Source organism: Quercus robur, chromosome 4, assembly GCF_932294415.1.
Source record: "Quercus robur chromosome 4, dhQueRobu3.1, whole genome shotgun sequence".
Taxonomy (NCBI): domain Eukaryota; kingdom Viridiplantae; phylum Streptophyta; class Magnoliopsida; order Fagales; family Fagaceae; genus Quercus; species Quercus robur.
Genome location: NC_065537.1, coordinates 9,812,728 through 9,831,297, shown reverse-complemented (window position 1 = coordinate 9,831,297; position 18,570 = coordinate 9,812,728). Strand labels below are relative to the sequence as shown.

The 18,570-nt window shown below is 38.9% G+C and overlaps 1 pseudogene; it reads left to right on the top strand.

Annotated features, from left to right (window-relative positions):
- The first annotated feature begins 303 nt into the window (after positions 1–303).
- On the top strand, positions 304–1,792 carry LOC126721324 (uncharacterized; annotated as a pseudogene).
- Positions 1,793–18,570: the final 16,778 nt, after the last annotated feature.

Sequence of the window (18,570 nt, the reverse complement as noted above, 5' to 3'; positions counted from 1 at the left end):
GAGCGTATCGAGCGGAGTCACTTAGGGACTAGGAGTCATGTTTCACATGATCAGGAGACACGGAAGTTGTAACAGGAAGTAGATTGCCTGCGCAGGAAGTTGAGTCGCAGGGAGCTTGATAGAAGGAGTCCATCTTCCCTATCAAGTGATGGTTCAAGGAGAAGCAGGGATTGCTCATATCGGCATAGGTCTAGAACTCCACCTAGTGAGTCCTATTTAGCTTTTTCACGTCAAGATAAGTTGGAGAAGAGCAGTAATAAGCGTGAGATAAGTTCCTCCTACCAGGGCAAGGGGAACGATGCAATGAGTAGAGTCCTACAGCAAATTTCTAAGTCACCTTTTGTCAGGAGGATTAACAAGGCCAAGCTCCCTCATCGTTTTTCTCAGCCAATGTTCACCATTTATAATGGGAGGACTGTTCCCATGGAGCACGTCAGCCACTTTATTCAGAAGATGGCAGTTCACGCCAATAATGAAGCCCTTATGTGCAAAGTGTTCCCCTCCAGCCTTGGATCGGTAGCTATGTGCTGGTTTGACGCCTTGGAGGAAGGGTCAGTGGGGTCTTTTGAGGAGCTGACGAGAGCTTTCGGGGTAAGATTCATAACGTGCAGTAGAGTCACCAAGCTAGTAGATTCCTTGTTGTCTATGGAAATGAGAGAAGGGGAGAACCTTAAGACATATTCAGATAGGTATTGGGAAACATACAATGAGATAGATGAGAATTTTGAGGATGTGGCCGTAAGAACCTTTAAGGTTGGGCTCCCTGTCGAGCATGAATTAAGGAAGTCATTAACAATGAAGTCTGCTTTGAACATGCGCCAACTTATGGATTTCATAGATAAGTATAAGTGGGTAGAGGAGGACCAGATATAGGGAAAGGGTAAGGCTAAAATGCTCCCAGAGAAATGGGTTCCTCGAGGAAGAGGATACCAGGGTAATCGCCCTAGGAGGGATTTTTCTAGTCAAACATCATCCACGGGGTCTCAATTGGTCAATTCGTTGTTTAAAGAGCTAGTATATCAGATACTGGAGAAAATAAAGAACGAACCTTATTTCAAATGGCCTAATAAGATGGGTGGGGACTCATCTAGGAGAAACCAAAGCCTCTATTACCACTACCATCAGGACAGAGGACATACTATGGAGGATTGTAGAACCCTGCGAGATCACTTGAATGGAGGATTGTAGAACCCTGCGAGATCACTTGAACCAATTGGTGAAGGCAGGGAAGCTCAATCGGTTTTTACATTAGCCTATAGGATAGTTCGGTCACTCAGGATCTGAGGTTCACAAGGATAGTGCTCCTCGGCCAGTATTGGGTACTATCAATGTGATCTTTGCCAAGCTAGGGAATAGTGGGGGCTCGGGTACTAGGGTTATGTCCGTAGGTGGAGCTTATGACTTGGAGGCCGGTGATCAAGCTCCTAAAAGAGCTAGGGTGATAGTCACCCCTACCTTGGGTTTCTTTAAGGAGGATAAGAAGGGAACTCTCTAGCCACATGATGACGCTCTGGTAGTTACCATTAGGATTGGGAGTTATGATGTAAAGAGGGTGCAAGTTGACCAGGGAAGCAGAGCAGAGATCATGTATCTTGATTTGTACAAGGGGCTAAACTTGAAGCCCAAGGACCTAGAAAGGTATGATTCACCATTGATGGGTTTTGATAGTAGGATGGTGGTCCCTCGAGGAATGATAAGGTCACCCGTACAAGTTGGGGATGAGGAGGTGCAGGTTAACTTCATTGCAGTAGAAGCATTTTCCCCCTACACAGTTATCCTGGCCAGACCCTAGCTTCATGCTATGGGTGTCGTGTCCTTAACCCTACATCTGAAGGTTAAATATCCTACTCAGGGGAGAATGAGAGAGTTGGTGGGTAGCTAGGCCACGACTAGGCAGTGCTTGGTGTCAGCAATTACATGGCAGCCTTTAGATCCTGCTGCGGTGATTAAAGATCCAGTCCCATATCAACTAAAGGGCCCTATAGGGGGGTAGAAAACTGGGGCATCTGGGGAGTTGTCCGAGGAGCTGGATAATAGGCAAAAAACGAATTGACCCCTTATGATGAATTAATTGATTAAATAGCCAATTTTAGTAATTAATTAAATTAACATGCAAACGCGTGGTAGCACAAATAAATCACCAATTAACTAACGTATGAAGCGGAAAATAAATTGACACGGTGATTTGTTTACGAATGGGGAAAACCAACACGACAAAAATCTCATCGGGTGATTTTAAGGTCACCACTCCCGAGAATCCACTATTATCACAACAAGCAGTTACAAGTAAAGGAATCCCAGTACCTTATACCAACCTACAGTTGAACCCTTACCTCAATACCTAATTGGACTTGTTCTGTAGTGACAATCTCTCATTTTCAATGCACGGCTCCCAGTATGTGAATAACCAATTGCACGGATCCCAATACGCGACTTCAATCACCAACTAGAGAAGGTTGTTGGCTGCAAAGTTCTTCAGTTCATCCAGACAATGGAGATTAAGAAGATGCTTGGTCACAAGACCCAGCGGTGCACAAACACAACAACTTCTTCATAAGAATGATGAACTAGGGCAAATTCTGTTTTCGGTCACAATTTGCTTGAACAAACTTTGCTCAACACTTGTGCAACTTGTGTCACCTTTGATGGCCCTTAAAATAATCCTTTTATATGTCTAGGGGTTGTGAGAAAAGAAAACCCAAACACATAATCACGGATTGGAAGAAAACATAACATAAAAATCTGTTTTTCTTAAACCTTGACAGATAGCTATTTGTTGAGCTGCTGTCGAGCCACAGGGCTGGAACAGCCCTTAAAGCTCGATAGATGCTAGCTATTGAGCTTTAATGACAGGCACTTTCTTAGCTTGAATCTTGGACAGACTTGCATGGTTTCAACACTTGAACTTGAAGCAAAATTTCTTGAAGTATTAAACATATCCTAGATCTACCCAATTACAAGTAAAATTTGTTTTGTCAAAGGATTAGCCAATTACATAAAATAGTGACATATGTTTCTAACAAGTGAATCACATATGTCCTAACAATCTCCCCATTTGGCAATCTGTGACAAAACCACAACAAACAAATGAACATATGAGAGAAGTCATAAATCACTCAACTCATATTCACTTGTTGAATATAATAAAATCTATCCTAACACAAACTCTTGAAAAACTTTGCAAGAAGATAGTTTATGGCAAGTAGACTTTGACAACCTATATTTCTGAAACACTTTTAAACAAAACTCATCAAGGCATCTTTGTGTGAAATAGAAATAATAGATTGCATACAAGTAATAATAAGCACGTGTATAAAGAGAGAAAAGAAACAACACATGTAGGGGTAGGTGAAAGAAACATGTATCAACATATAAAGAAAATAAGTACAATGTATGTCAATAATGGTCACAAGACTCATGTACAAGAATAAATGTATCTAAATTAGAGAAAAGAAAAGATACAAGTAATCCTCACTACATCCCTCAAATATCAACACTCCCCCTAACAAAATGGTCCTATATTAACTTTTCTCTTAAGTATGACTACTCTCATATCCAAAACTACATCTCCTTTTTGTCACGAGTGACAAAGGGTAAGAGTGTCAAGTAGACATCTCATCTTTACTGGAAGAGCTAGCGTCTCCATCATCCTCATCCTTAGAAGCAGTAGCATCATCATCATCATCCTTATCCTTAGCCTCAAAAGCCTCTGGAGTAGGTGGAGGAGAAGTCTCAAAAATGAAACCACCTATGATCGCCTGCCGTCGTGCAATACGGTCGACACGGATGTTCACCTGATACAGCTTAGTAGAAAGTGTATCAATGCGAGCATCCATGCGCTGAAGTTGCGCCATGATGTCCCCGAGAGTCACATCGCTTGTAGAAGAGGAGGGAGCGGATGTGGATGGAGTAGATCAGGATGGACTCGAACGGGTGGGAGGAGCTGCTGATCCAGACTGCCTCGACTTAAACTGCGCCTCGCTCCATTTAACGGTAGCGACGTCTATGGCACATATGTAGGTAAAGTGGTCGGACGCTGGAAAGGGAACATAAAAGTGGCGTAAAATCTTCGTGATAGCCTAAGGAAAGATAAGCTTATCACAAGTCATCGAATCCCTATGAACATCTATGATAGAAAGAATAAAGTGAGAAGGAAAATCTATAATAAGATGCTCAAGAAGGGACAATAAAAAATCGAGCACCAGGCTCTGTGATAGAGTTATAGTGAGAAAGAGGGTGAAGAACAAAAGTCATGACCATGTTCAAATACCGAGGGCCTTTTGCAAAGCCTGAACAGTAAGTGAACTAACGGTCACCGCACTTAGAAGGGCGCTCACAAAAAGCAGAAATGAGCTTGTCTTTAGACACTGTCCTTAGAGGATCACAACTAGGGTAGTCAGGAAACTTTACCCTAGGGACACGGAGCACATTCGCAACAATCTGCGGTGTGACAGTAATGCGCGTACCTTGAACACGAGTAATGAAATGAGGTACTGAATAATCAAATCCATGCATGTTAGAGTAGAACTCCTGGATCAGCATGGATGGACATGTGACTGGGACGTCACATAGTGACTCCCAACCCCGACTGTGAATGACAGTGGGTAGGTTAGTATCAGTGAAGTCTGCCAGGATGACTTGGCATTCAAAATGAATGCCTTGTCGAGAAAAGTTCTCCGAGAAGGCCTTTCGGGCATCCTTATCACGGAACCGGACAGATGAAGGAGTAGGATCAGACGAAGTGGATGCCCCGGAATGAAGAGGGTTTTGGGACGGAGTAGACTTGCGTTTGGGTGCCATAGACACAGACTAACGCAAACAAAAGAGAGAGGGAGAGAGAGAGACAATTACAATCAGTTGCACATAGCTAAATGCATGATAATATTGTTATAATGCTCATGAGATGTAATCCATGAAGTTTTTAAGATCAAATCTTTAAAACCCATCCCAAAATTTCAACAAAACTCAACAATTTTGAAAAACCCCAAAATTTTTCAAAAAAAAAAAAAAAAAAAAAAACCCCAAAACCTAGATCTAAATGCATGAAATGCATGAATAATGAGAGAAAAAGAGATCATACCAAGTGATTTGAAGCAAGGAAAGGCCGAAAATCACGTGGGTTTGAAGGTTTTGAGAGAGAAGTGAGTGTTTGGGAGGTGAGGAGACGAATCTGTCGAGAGAGATCGAGGAAAGTGAGAAAGAAATCGCGAACAACGCTTAAATAGGAACCTTTTAAATCTTGATCGATTGGGATGTGTCAAGGAGTTGTTGAGGTTTAGACGTGTGTCCTAGCTATGGAGCCACCTATCGAGGATCTTTCTAGGAACAATTCAACAGAAAAATTTATAAAGAAGCTCAATCAAACCACCTAGCTGTCAAGAAGCTATTGAGAATCCAGAAGATATGTCGATCAATCCACCTAGCTGTTGAGGAGCTATCGAGATTGCGATAAAAACCAACTGAAGAGCTCGATAGATAAGCCAAGTGTCAAGAGGTGTTGAGGAGGTGTCGAGATTGCTTAAAAACAGTTTTTCAAGAAGGGAAAAACACAGATATGAATGCAATCAAGCATGCAACTCAACCAAGGATCCAATCAACATTTTAAACTCTCAAAAACATCTCTCAACAAGAAAAAATGTTAAGCACATAGATCCCAAAATACACACACACATTAAACAAGTCTAACCAATTTTATATTTCAAAAACATGTTAAGACAGTTTAGTGTGCATATATTAACACATGTAAACCTTGTGATGGCCAAATCACATTGTACCTACACATGTATCAAGAGTAGCAAAGAATATTGCGTATTGTGTATGAAAAATATCGCAAGATTGCATAAGTGTATACATATTATGATGATTTGAGATATGAGAAAATCACTTTAACTCACACATAATCATAACTGTTTGATGGAGACTATCACCTTTGAGGTACATCCTATAACTCCCACATCTCCTAGAATACACGCTTGCAATCATATTTAAAAACATTTTGATCTTTTTGCTTTTTGTTTTTCTTTGCATATTTTTCTTTTGAGCAAACCATGCATGGGCATATTAGAGATAGAAAAGAAATACCCAATTATGTTAAGCATTTGACATTCCAATTTTGCTATGCCGAAGCACACAAATGTCATTCATGATTGTCGGGCAACAGTGGTGAGATGGTTATTTATGCCTTTCTCTTAGGATTTTTTAGTCCTTCTCGTCAAAAAGAGAGATACGAGTGTTAAGTACAATAGATAACTTAATCTTACTCATCACAAACATGAGCCACAAAGCTCACTTGCTTAGTTGTGCATAGAGATGCTCATCTAAGCTACAAACAATACAAAGTTTAGAAAACTTTGTTTCAATGGCCGTTCAAAGTACACAAGTACCAATGTACACAAAACACACTATTTTTGTAATTTTTTTTTTTGATTTTTCAATTTTTTTTGATTTTTTATTTTTATATCAAAAAAATAAAAAATAAACAAAACTGAAAACAAACAAAAACATGTTAAACAAAGCAAAACATAAAAACTAGATGCAAATGCATGTGGAAGAAGGAGGAGAGAAAGAGATCAATCCATGGAGATAACACTAATGTTTTGATAAAGGAATTCAAAACGTTTGCTGTCAAGAGGTTTGGTAAACAAGTCAGCCTTCTGATCATTGGTGTGAATAAACTCAAGAGTGAGAGTACCATCTTCGACAAGCTTCTTAATGAAGTGATGTTGAATCTCTATGTGTTTGGTTCGAGAATGTTGAACTGGATTCTTAGAGATGTTGATGGCTTTGGTATTATCACAATAGATGGTGAGATGCTTTTGACAAATATCATAATCATGGAGGAGTTTTTGCATCCATAAGAGTTGGGTGCAACAGCTACCAGCTGCAATGTACTCAGCTTCTGTAGTGGATAATGAGATGTAATTCTGCTTTTTGCTTATCCAGGAGACAAGATTATTACCCACATAAAACAACTGCTCGATGTACTTTTTCTATCATTAGCATTCCCAGCCCAATTAGCGTCAGAATATCCAGCTAAGACATCATTTGTGTCCTTGCTATACCACACACCAAAGTCGGCAGTGGTTTTGACATACTTTATGATTCTTTTCAAAGAAATCATATGAGACTCTTTGGGATTAGCTTGATATCTAGCACACACTCTCACACGGTAACTAATATCAGTTCTACTAGCAGTAAGGTAAAGAAGGCTACCTATCATGCTTCTATAAAGAGATGAATCAACACTTTTACCTAACAAGTCAATAGTGAGTTTAACTTTTGGACTCATAGGGGTTCTGACAGAACTAGCATATTCTAAACTAAACTTTTTCACAAGATTTTTAGCATATTTAGATCGAGAAAGGAATATGACTGAATCTTGTTGAAGAATCTGCAATCTAAGGAAGTGAGTCAGCTCTTCAATCATGCTCATCTCGAACTTGGCTTACATGAGTTTTGAGAAGCCATGAGCAATTTCATCCTTAGTCGACCCAAAGATGATATCATCAACATAGACTTGAGCAACTATCAACTCGCCATCTTCTCTTTTGATGAAGAGTGTCTGATCAGCTTTTCCTTTTGTGAACTTATGTGACACCAAGTATTGTGTGAGCCGATCATACCAAGCTCTAGGGGCTTGCTTTAAGCCATAAAGTGCCTTCTTGAGGTATAACACATGATCTGGAAAGTGTGGATCAATGAAATCTTTTGGTTGAGCCATATAGACATCTTCTTTAAGTAGCCCATTCAAGAAAGCAGTGTTTACATCCATCTGATAAAGCTTGAACTTTAAGTGACATGCTAGGGCAAGGAGAAATTTGATGGACTCCATATGGGTAACTGTGGAAAATGTTTCATCATAGTCTACTCCTTCCATTTGTGAGCATCCTTGAGCTACAAGACGAGCCTTGTTGTGGATCACATTACCTTCCTCATCAGTCTTATTGCGGAATATCCACTTTGTGCCGATGATGTGCTCACCCTTCAGTCTAGGTACTAGAGTCTAGACATCATTCCTCTAAAACTGAAGCAGTTCATCATGCATTGCCTCAACCCAGCTTTCATCCTGAAGGGCTTCCTCAACTTTAATGGGTTCAACCTATGACAAATAACAAGAATAAGAAACAAAGTTAGCAACACATTTATCAATTGTTCGCTTTCTTAATGTGAGTTCTTTCATGTTTCCCACAATAACTTTAAGAGGATGATGATTGAATTTAATCTTGGAAGAAGGTCCTTTCTCTTCATGGGATTTCGAATTTGGTGATATGGGTATATCTGTAGAATCTTCCACAACACTAGGAGTACCAGGAGTACTTGGAGATGCGGGCTCTTGTTCAACAATTTCTGGAACTTCCTTTGGCTCAGGAGGAAGAATTTCTTTGGGGAATTCCTCACTAACCTTCTTAGAACTAGAACTGAAGACTCATCAATAATAGCATTCATTGTTTCCATTACCTTCATGGTTCTTTTGTTGTATACCTGATAAGCCTTGCTTATGGAGGAGTATCCTAGAAATATTCCTTCATCGCTTTGGGAATCAAATTTTCCCACATTCTCTTTATCCTTGAGAATGAAACAAGTACTTCCAAAGATTCTGAAATACTTCACATTTGGCTTTCTTCCTTTCCATAACTTATATGGAGTCTTCTTAGTGCCATGTCTAAAGTACACCCTGTTAACCGTATGACATGCAGTGTTAATGGCTTCTCCTCACAAGTTTCTAGTCTGATGGTTTTTAGACCCCTTAAACAATTGATTAAACTTAGGTGATTAGCCAAGTTGTTACTTAGTCCAATTAAACAAGTCTAGGTTATCACAAAATAAAAGATCAAATCATGCAAAACAGTGGAAAATAAATAACACAAGATATGATCACCTAGGAAATCAAACCGGTAAAAACCTGGGGAGAATTTGACCTAGCTATCCTCAAGGTAAACTTGAATCCACTATCTTGAAAGAATCGAAGTTCATACAATAAGACTTACAAGCCCCCACGCTTGACTTCTTATTGCTACCAACCAGTAGAACTTACTGACACGACTACGTGCAAGCTCCGAATCCACGGACTTCTTCTTTCTTGGATTCACCACCAGCTACAAGCACACCCGCTTGTTTTTTCTTTAAGCTTCAATGGCAGCAACTGAATTGATCATCAAGGCGTAGATAAATCTTCTCCTTGAAAACCCTAAGTTTGTGTAAAGGAAAGCTTCTCTAGATCTCACAAGAGATTTACACAAACCGCAAATATGAGCAACACTAAAATGTGGCTAGGGTTTGCCTTTTATACTTAGGACAAATAAGAAACCCTAAAAACATTTTAAAACACTTAGGGCTGAGTTGGACGAATCTGCAGAAAAACATTCTGCCCGAGCTTCGATTGATCGAGCTTGTCTTTCGATCGATCGAGCCAGGCCGAAAGGCACAATCCTTTCCTGCTTTAACTCGATTCCAACTTTACAAAGACGCATAACTTTGAGCTAGACTTAAACACTTCTAAACACATTGTTTTGATCATGGTTTGCTAACAATACAAATTATAGTTCTAAATACATAAAGTCCTAAACTTTAGAACCTAACAAACTCCCCCTTTGGCAATCCGTGACAAAACACAACTAGAAGCTCAAAGTTTACAAAATAAAAAGCTCTTTACAAAATAATGCTTATAAAACAAATTCAATCCTAACTACTATCCATCAGTTGCAAGTGTAGACAGCAGCTCAATTGAATCAACCTGTATATTTCCTGAAACACTAAACAAAATGCATAACCGCATGTGTGGAAACAATACAAGTAAACAAATAACTTCTTGATTTCAAACAACACACAAATAAAGACATATATCAATGAATAACTCATAAATATAAATCAATAAGCAGTTTGAAACAAGAAACATATAAAGTACCAACAAAACATAAAACTCCCCCTAACACGAATATCCCATAAAAAACAAAGCAAGAGCTAAAAAAGTTAAGTACAAAGTGAAGCACCTAGATACAATTTAAACTCCACAAGCTCCAACCAAAAACAAATAAACTCCCCCTGAAAGTAAAAACTCTACAAAGTACTTCCCCTTTTTGTGACGGAATGCCAAAGGGTAAACAAGATATCCATCATCAAAAGGGAGGTGGTCTAAACTGCGCCAACTCCGCACGCAAGGCATGGATCTCATCGAGCACGTCCACCAAAATCTGTCCTTGAGCCGCCTGAACGGTCAAGACATGATCCAACGTGCGACGAATGTCGGAATCATCCGAAGCAGTTGGTGGAGGAACATCAGCATCAGCAGCAGCACCAGATGTCGCAGCAGCAGTTGTACCTGTAGAAGTGGGAGGAGGGGGAACACTACTAGATGACGCACCTCTAGGACAAGAAGGAGCAACTCTCAACTGAGCAGCCCTCTGACGAAGAAAGGTGGCACCTATGGGAGCAATCACATGAACAGGCTCACCAGACGGAAAACCACCTAGACCTAAGAAGAGCAAAATCCTATGAATGAAAATAGGATGAATCAGCGCATGCCCTACGGTAGAACTCCTATGAACCTCGTTCAAAGAACGAAAGAACAAGTGAGGAAAACTGATAGATGCTCCAGAAACAAAGGCATACAAAAATACACATCGCTCTAAAGGGATGGTGTGGAAGTGAGAGATAGGCCACAAGGAATGACACGCTATCCTAAAGAAGAGATAGGCCATCTCGGTAAGCTCAGCGGACGTGATCCGAGGATCAAAACCCCATTGGATAGATGACCCAGTGATGTAAGACATGACAACATCTAATGAGGGTGACTCATCATAGGGATAGTTAGCATCCCGAACAACCGGCACCCCAAGAGCCTCAGCCACTACTCGAGGGGTAATGGTGAACTCTACATCTCGTATCCAACTCCTAACAAGGGTGCTGGAATCATAGATGTGGCAAGAGAGGTTCGAAAAGAACTCTCTAATCAGGGCGGTCGGGGGTGGATGATCTATCTCTAAGAGAGGCAACTAACCTCTAGACTCAAAATTTGCCCTAATGGCCGAATCAAGCTCATTTAAGACCACAGCTCGCTCAGCCCAAATCTTACGCTTACGGTTCAAAGTCTCATAGGCCTCACGACACTTCTCATTCCTAAACTCCTCAACCCTAGAGGGAGACACAGAGGAAGTGGAAGGGGTCCTATTGGCTCTAGTTTTCCTAGGCATGGTGCTAAGATAAGGAGCAAAACACAGAGCAAAAGAACAAAACACAAAACCAAAACCAAGGGCAGACTGCAAGTTAGTACAAAAATAGAATATAGAATAAAAATCTATATGATGCATGAACAAGTGAAATGACATGATGCATGTTCTAATGCAGTGAATTAAGTCCAAAAGGTTCAAATTTACAAAATTGGCTTGAACATTAAGGTTTTAACACAAAAACCCCAAAAATTTGTAAAACCACTTGATCAATTTGAAAAATATTGACGAATTGATCAGCACACATGATAGAATAACAAAAATAATGACCAAATACATCAATTTGATAAGCCAATTTCATCAATTTAACCCAATTAGACAAAATCCCCAATTCGGATCAAATTCAAAACCCTAAAATTTCCAAATTTTCAAAAATCACAAAATTGATCAAATTAAACTATAAGGAACATCATTATAGCATCATAGAACAAAAACCCATTGATCAATTTCACCAAAATAGGTTCGAATCATCAAAAACCCCAATATTTTGAAAATGCCGAAAATAGCCACAAGAATGCATGAAAAATGCATGAAATCATGAAATAAAATGGAAAAAGAAGGGCAAAAGAGACTTACCGGCCTTCAAGGACAAAAACCTTGCAAAAATCTTGAAGGAAAACGACAAAAAATTTGATGGTGGAGCCTATAGCCAACGCGGAGAGAGAGAAAAGTTGAAAACTATTTGAAAAAGTGACTTTGAAAAGTCCAATCTGTCTTTTTTAAAAAACCTGATTCACGAGTTTCTATCGATCGAAAATCAGCCTCGATCGATCGAAACAGACAGAGACTCTCTCTATCAAATTTAAAAATTTTCGATCGATCAAAAAATAGAATGGAACGATCGAAATAGGCAGAGGCTCACCATATTTTTGAGGAAAAACACAATTTTTGAAAAAAAATTTGATTTAACTCAAAGCATTGAAATTTAAGAACAAAAATGCATGAGTATGGGATGATATGATTTTCAAAACAAGAATTTTAAGCTCAAAGACCCAAAAACAAAATTTCTTGCATTCTCCACAAATTTTCAAGCAACAAATTAATTTTGCACAAAATTCAAAGTATTTGCAAAACTTGGTTGGTCAGACCATAAACACACACAATAACATGTACAATGTTTAGTAAAGAGTAACTCGTGTAGTGTGTGCAACTAGCAAAAACTTGAGATACATGTGAGGTGATATGTGAATAGCAATCAATCTCAAAGTCTACAAAATTCATCACAAAGAATTTAAAAGAGACTATCACCTAAAGAGTTACATCATATAACTCCCACATCTCCTAGATCATAAGCTTGCAATCATGTAAGTTTCTTGTATTTATGTTTCATAATATACATTCCAATTTTAAGTTATGTGAGTTTGGCATCAAGCCTAATAGTACACACCAATTTTGATTTTAAGAATTAAGCAATTTAACCCGAGGCTTCACCTTATGTTCTTTTTGTGCATGTGCTACACTTTCTCGAGTACAAAATCTTATGATATGCACTAAGGTGTTCATGATTGGCTAGTGAATAGTGGTGAGATGGTTATTTATGCCTTTCTCTAAAAGTTCAAGTCATACATTTAAAAACATGTGACTTCAAGATTAAGACATAGTAATCAAAAGCCATAAACATCTTTCCCACACAACATGCACTACAGAGCTTCAACTAGTAAAGTGCAATAAATAAGCTCATCAAAGCTAAACAAGGTACAAAAGACATGTTATGTGAAAATAAATTGACCAACTTTGTTCACAAAAACCAAGAAGAATAGTAAAAACAAAATGTGCTTCCTTTTTCTTCCTTTTTTTTATTATTTTATTATTATTATTTTTTATATATTAAAATAAAAAAACACCTAGAATGAAATGCATGAATGTTATGCTATGCAAATCCTAGAAACAAAAAACAAAACCAAAGAACAAAGGTCACAAAGTGTAGAACAATGAAGCACAAGGACCATGTCAGAAAGACTCAGTTAGATCGAGTCTTTTGCATCCAAAAACTTTTAGATGCACCATGAGCATTGGAGTTCTTATTCTCATGAGAATGATTTCCAACTCCAGGATTGGAATAAAGGTTTAAAGCCTTTACCAAATCACCAATAAGTACCATAGGATCAAGTGCTTGAGGCACATGTACTTTTGGTTTGTTTGCTCTCTTAGCAGCTTGCAGCTTGTAGCAGTTTGGACGGATGTGTCCAGACTTTCCACAAAAGTGACAAACCCATGCAGGCTTATCATGTGTCTTGTCCTTAGATAGGGTAGGCTTCTTAGGCTTAGACTCTTTCAGATCAACCTTAATCTTCCTAGATGATGAACCTTCTAAGGGTTTAACAACCTCACTCACAGGGGATTTGATAGTTTCACTCACTATCTCACTCATGGAAGGTTCAGAAGAAGAAGATGAAGGAACAAACTTTGTGGAATGAGGAGCGGACACAGAGATGCTTTCAACATAACCTAATCCAGTTTTGTCAGAAGAAGACTTTTGAGCACTCAGCATTTGATCAAGTTTAGAACTAGCAGATCTAGCAACAGATAAATCAAGTTCCAAAGATTTAACTTTATCAAGCAAAAGCATATTTTCAGTTTTCACATTGTTCAAAAGATCATTAGCATCAAACAGTTTAACAAGCAGATTTTTCTTTTCGAGCTCAAGAGATTCAATTTTCTTTAGGCCAAGTTCAACATTCATAGCATCCTTTGCAGCAACTTTGCAAAGTTTATTATAGGCCTCTTGAAGATCTGCATCTTCAGAGAGTTCCCCATCAGAAGGGTTCTCTTCAACAGATATGCTCTCATCAACTACAGCAGTAGCGGTGAAAGTAATGAAGTTTCCATCATCATCACAATCAGACTCATTATCAGAAACTTCACCATCACTAATGGTTACAGCCATAGCCTTACCCTTAGAATTCAAATAGGTTGAAAGATTGGAAGATTGGAAGATTGACCTACTCTTTCTCTAGGTTTATCATTGTTGTTAACCTTAGTGGGATCATGCTTCCTAAAATTTCTAGGTTCAGCAGTGTTTGTGCCTCTTGCCTTTCTATTACTATTCCTGAGAAAGTTTCTAAAGTTCTTGGCAAGGTAGGCAATCTCTGTAGCAGAGAGCTCATCATCAAATCCACCACCTTCAACATCATCAACTGACTTAAGGGCCATTGATTTGGTTTTTGTAGTTTTGGGTAGATCCAACTCATAGGATTGAAGAGATCCTACAAGTTCATCAACAGGGATGGAGTCCACATCCTTACTTTCAGTAATGACAGTCTCCTTGGGTCTAAAGTCTTCAGTCAAAGATTTAAGAATCTTCCTAACAATTTTAGGTTGATCATAGATTTCACTCAAGTTAAAAGCAGAATTAACAATATCATTCAATTTAGCATATAATTCATCAAAAGATTCATCATCAGACATTCTAATGCTTTCAAATTTAGAAGTCAATTGCTGCAATTTATTTACTTTGACAGCCTTTGTGCCTTCATGCACAGTCTGGAGGATATTCCAAGCAGTATGAGTGATCTCAACATTAGAGATTCTCTTAAATTCCTCCATAGAAATAGCGTTAAAGATCGCATTCATAGCCTTGCTATTAAATGAAGCTGCTTCTTTTTGAGAAGTTTCCCACTCACTAACAGGAGTAGTGGGCTTCTCCCATTCGTATTCAACGGAGTTCCACACCCTCTCATCAATGGATTTCAGGAATGCTTTCATCCTTACTTTCCAGTAAGCATAATTATTCCCATCAAAGTGAGGAGGAATAACTAGAGAGTGTCCGTGTTCCATGACAACAGGGGTCAAGGATCAGCTCAGTGATCGAAGGATCAACAACAAAAGAGCTATCCGCTCTGATACCACTTGATGGTTTTTAGACCCCTTAAACAATTGATTAAATCTAGGTGATTAGCCAAGTTGTTACTTAGTCCAATTAAACAAGTCTAGGTTATTACAAAATAAAAGATCAAATCATGCAAAGCGGCGGAAAATAAATAACACAAGATATGATCACCTAGGAAACCAAACCGGTAAAAACCTGGGGAGGATTTGACCTAGCTATCCTCAAGGTAAACTTGAATCCACTATCTTGAAAGAATCGAAGTTCATACAATAAGACTTACAAGCCCCCACGCTCGGCTTCTTATTGCTACCAACCAGTAGAACTTACTGATACGACCACGTGCAAACTCCGAATCCATGGACTTCTTCTTTCTTGGATTCACCACCAGCTACAAGCACACCCGCTTGTTTTTTCTTTAAGCTTCAATGGCAGCAACTGAATTGATCATCAAGGCGTAGATAAATCTTCTCCTTGAAAACCCTAAGTTTGTGTAAAGGAAAGCTCCTCTAGATCTCACAAGAGATTTACACAAACCGCAAATATGAGCAACACTAAAACGTGGCTAGGGTTTGCCTTTTATACTCAAGACAAATAAGAAACCCTAAAAACGTTTTAAAACACTTAGGGCTGAGTTGGACGAATCTACAGAAAAACATTCTGCCCGAGCTTCGATCGATCGAGCCTGTCTTTCGATCGATCGAGCCAAGCCGAAAGGCACAATCCTTTCCTGCTTTAACTTGATTCCAGCTTTACAAAGACGCACAACTTTGAGCTAGACTTAAACACTTCTAAACACATTGTTTTGATCATGGTTTGCCAACAATACAAATTAGAGTTCTAAATACATAAAGTCCTAAACTTTAGAACCTAACATAGTCACATCCTTATTGTGCAACATGGCTCTAGCCATCTCCTGAATAACCTTGTTCTTTCTTTCTACTACACCATTCTGCTGAGGAGTAATAGCAGCTGAGAATTCTTGAGATATACCTGATCTGTTGCAAAAGGACTCCATATAGGAGTTCTAGAATTCTTTACCATGATTACTTCAAATTCGATCAATCTTTAGGCTCTTTTCATTTTGCAATCTTGTGCACAAGGCTTCAATGTACTTAGGAGCATTAGACTCGGATCATAGGAGAATGACCTAAGTGTACCTAGTGAAGTCATCTACCACAACCATGATGTATCTCTTACCACCATGAGACCCAAGAGACTCAGTTCTAGTTGGACCCATAAGATCCAGATGTAGAAGCTCTAACAGTTTAGATGTCGCAGATGTCTGAGTGCCCGGATGTTTAGCTTTTGTCTGTTTCCCAAGCTAACATGGTCCACACACCACATTGCTTACTCTACTAAGCTTTGGTATCCCCAAGACTAATTCATGCTTAAATACAATTGAAAGATGTTTGTAACTAGCATGTCCCATCCGTTGGTGCCATAGATCTTCACTTGGCAAACGAATGCTATTGCACACAATATCAGCATCAGGAACCAATCCATAACAATTGTCTAGAGTGCGAACACCACGTATGAGTTTCTTTCTAGACTCATCCATGACAAGACACTTTCCTTTTGAGAATAGCACCATGAAGTCTTGATCACATATCTGACTTATGCTCAACAGGTTCACTCTCAAACCTTTTACATATAGAACATTTGTAATGTTCGGTAGTCTAGGTAGAGAGATGATTCCCTTTCTTTTAATCTATGATTTGCTCCCATCACCAAAAGTGACATTGCCACCTTTCTTAGACTTGAAAACCTTGAAGAGAGATTGGTCTTCAGTCATGTGTCTTAAGCAACCACTGTCAAGGTACCACAAACACATGTCCATAACCTTAAATACGGATTTCATCATAAAACACACTTCATGCTTAGATGACAGATTAGTGGGAATGGTGCTTTCTCTCATATGCCTTTTACAAGCTAAACCTTTAATTTTCACTCTTCTCAGACGAATTCCTTTGCACATTTTCATTCTAAGACAGTCTAGTTTCTTCTTAGTCAAACTGAGATCTTTTCCAATAGTCATCATAATAGAATTCAAATAACTTTTAGACTTGTATTTTCTGATACACTCAAACAAGTAGAGATTAGAAAAACAAGATGTATTTGAAAACAAAGATCTCTTCAAGCTGATTGCAACCATGACAACAGGGGTCAATGGATCACAAGCAACGACTAAAACCTAATCAGAGTGTTCCTGCTTTGATACCACTTGATAGGCCAAAAATGAATTGACCCCTTATGATGAATTAATTGATTAAATAGCCAATTTTATTAATTAATTAAATTAACATGTAAACGCGTGGTAGCACAAACAAATCACCAATTAACTAAAGTATGCAGCGAAAAATAAATTGACACAGTGATTTGTTTATGAATGAGGAAAACCAACATGGCAAAAACCCCACCAGGTGATTTTAAGGTCACCATTCCCGAGAATCCACTATTATCACAACAAGCGGTTATAAGTGAAGGAATCCCAGTACCTTATACCAACCTATAGTTGAACCCTTACCCCAATACCTAATTGGACTTGTTCTGTAGTGACAATCTCTCCTTTTCAATGCACAACTCTCAATACGTGACTAACCAATTGCGCGGATCTTAGTACGCGACTTCAATCACCAACTAGTACGCCTTGATGAAAATTAAGAAGATGCTTGGTCACAAAATCCAACGGTGCACAAACACAACAACTTCTTCACAAGAATGATGAACTAGGGCAAATTCTGTCTCCGGTCACAATTTACTTGAACAAACTTTGCTCAACACTTGTGTCACCTTTGACGGCCTTGAAAATAATCCTTTTATATGTCTAAGATTGTGAGAAAAGAAAGCCCAAACACATAATCACGGATTGGAAGAAACCAGAATAGAAAAATTTGTTTTTCTTAAACCTCAACAGATAGCTATCTGTCGAGCTGCTGTCGAGTCACGGGGATGGAATAGCTCTTAAAGCTCGATAGATGCTAGCTGTCGAGCTTTAATAATAGGTACTTTCTCAGCTTGAATCTTGGATAGACTTGCATGGCTTCAACATTTAAACTTGAAACAAAGTTTCTTGAAGTATTAAATACATCCTAGATCTATCCAATTACAAGTAAAGTGCGTTTTGTCAAAGGATTAGCCAATTACATAAAATAGTGACATATGTTCCTAACAAGTGAATCATATATGTCCTAACACTGGAGAAGGTGGTGATAGGGTAGGATCAAGAGCAATACTTCCAAGTGGGATCCCAGTTGCTACCTTTGGAAAAAGCAGAGTTGGTGAAATTTCTGGAGGCCAACATTGATGTCTTTGCATGGAGTATTTATGACATGCTAGGGATTGACCCTGGGTTTATATGTCACCAATTGAACGTTAATCCCGAGGCTACACCATGTAAGTAGCCTCCTTGGCGGTCATCCAAAGATCACGCCAAGGTAGTAAGGATAGAGGTAAACAAGTTGAAGCAAGCTGGAGCCATTAAGGAGATCTTCTATCCCGAGTGGTTGGCCAACACTA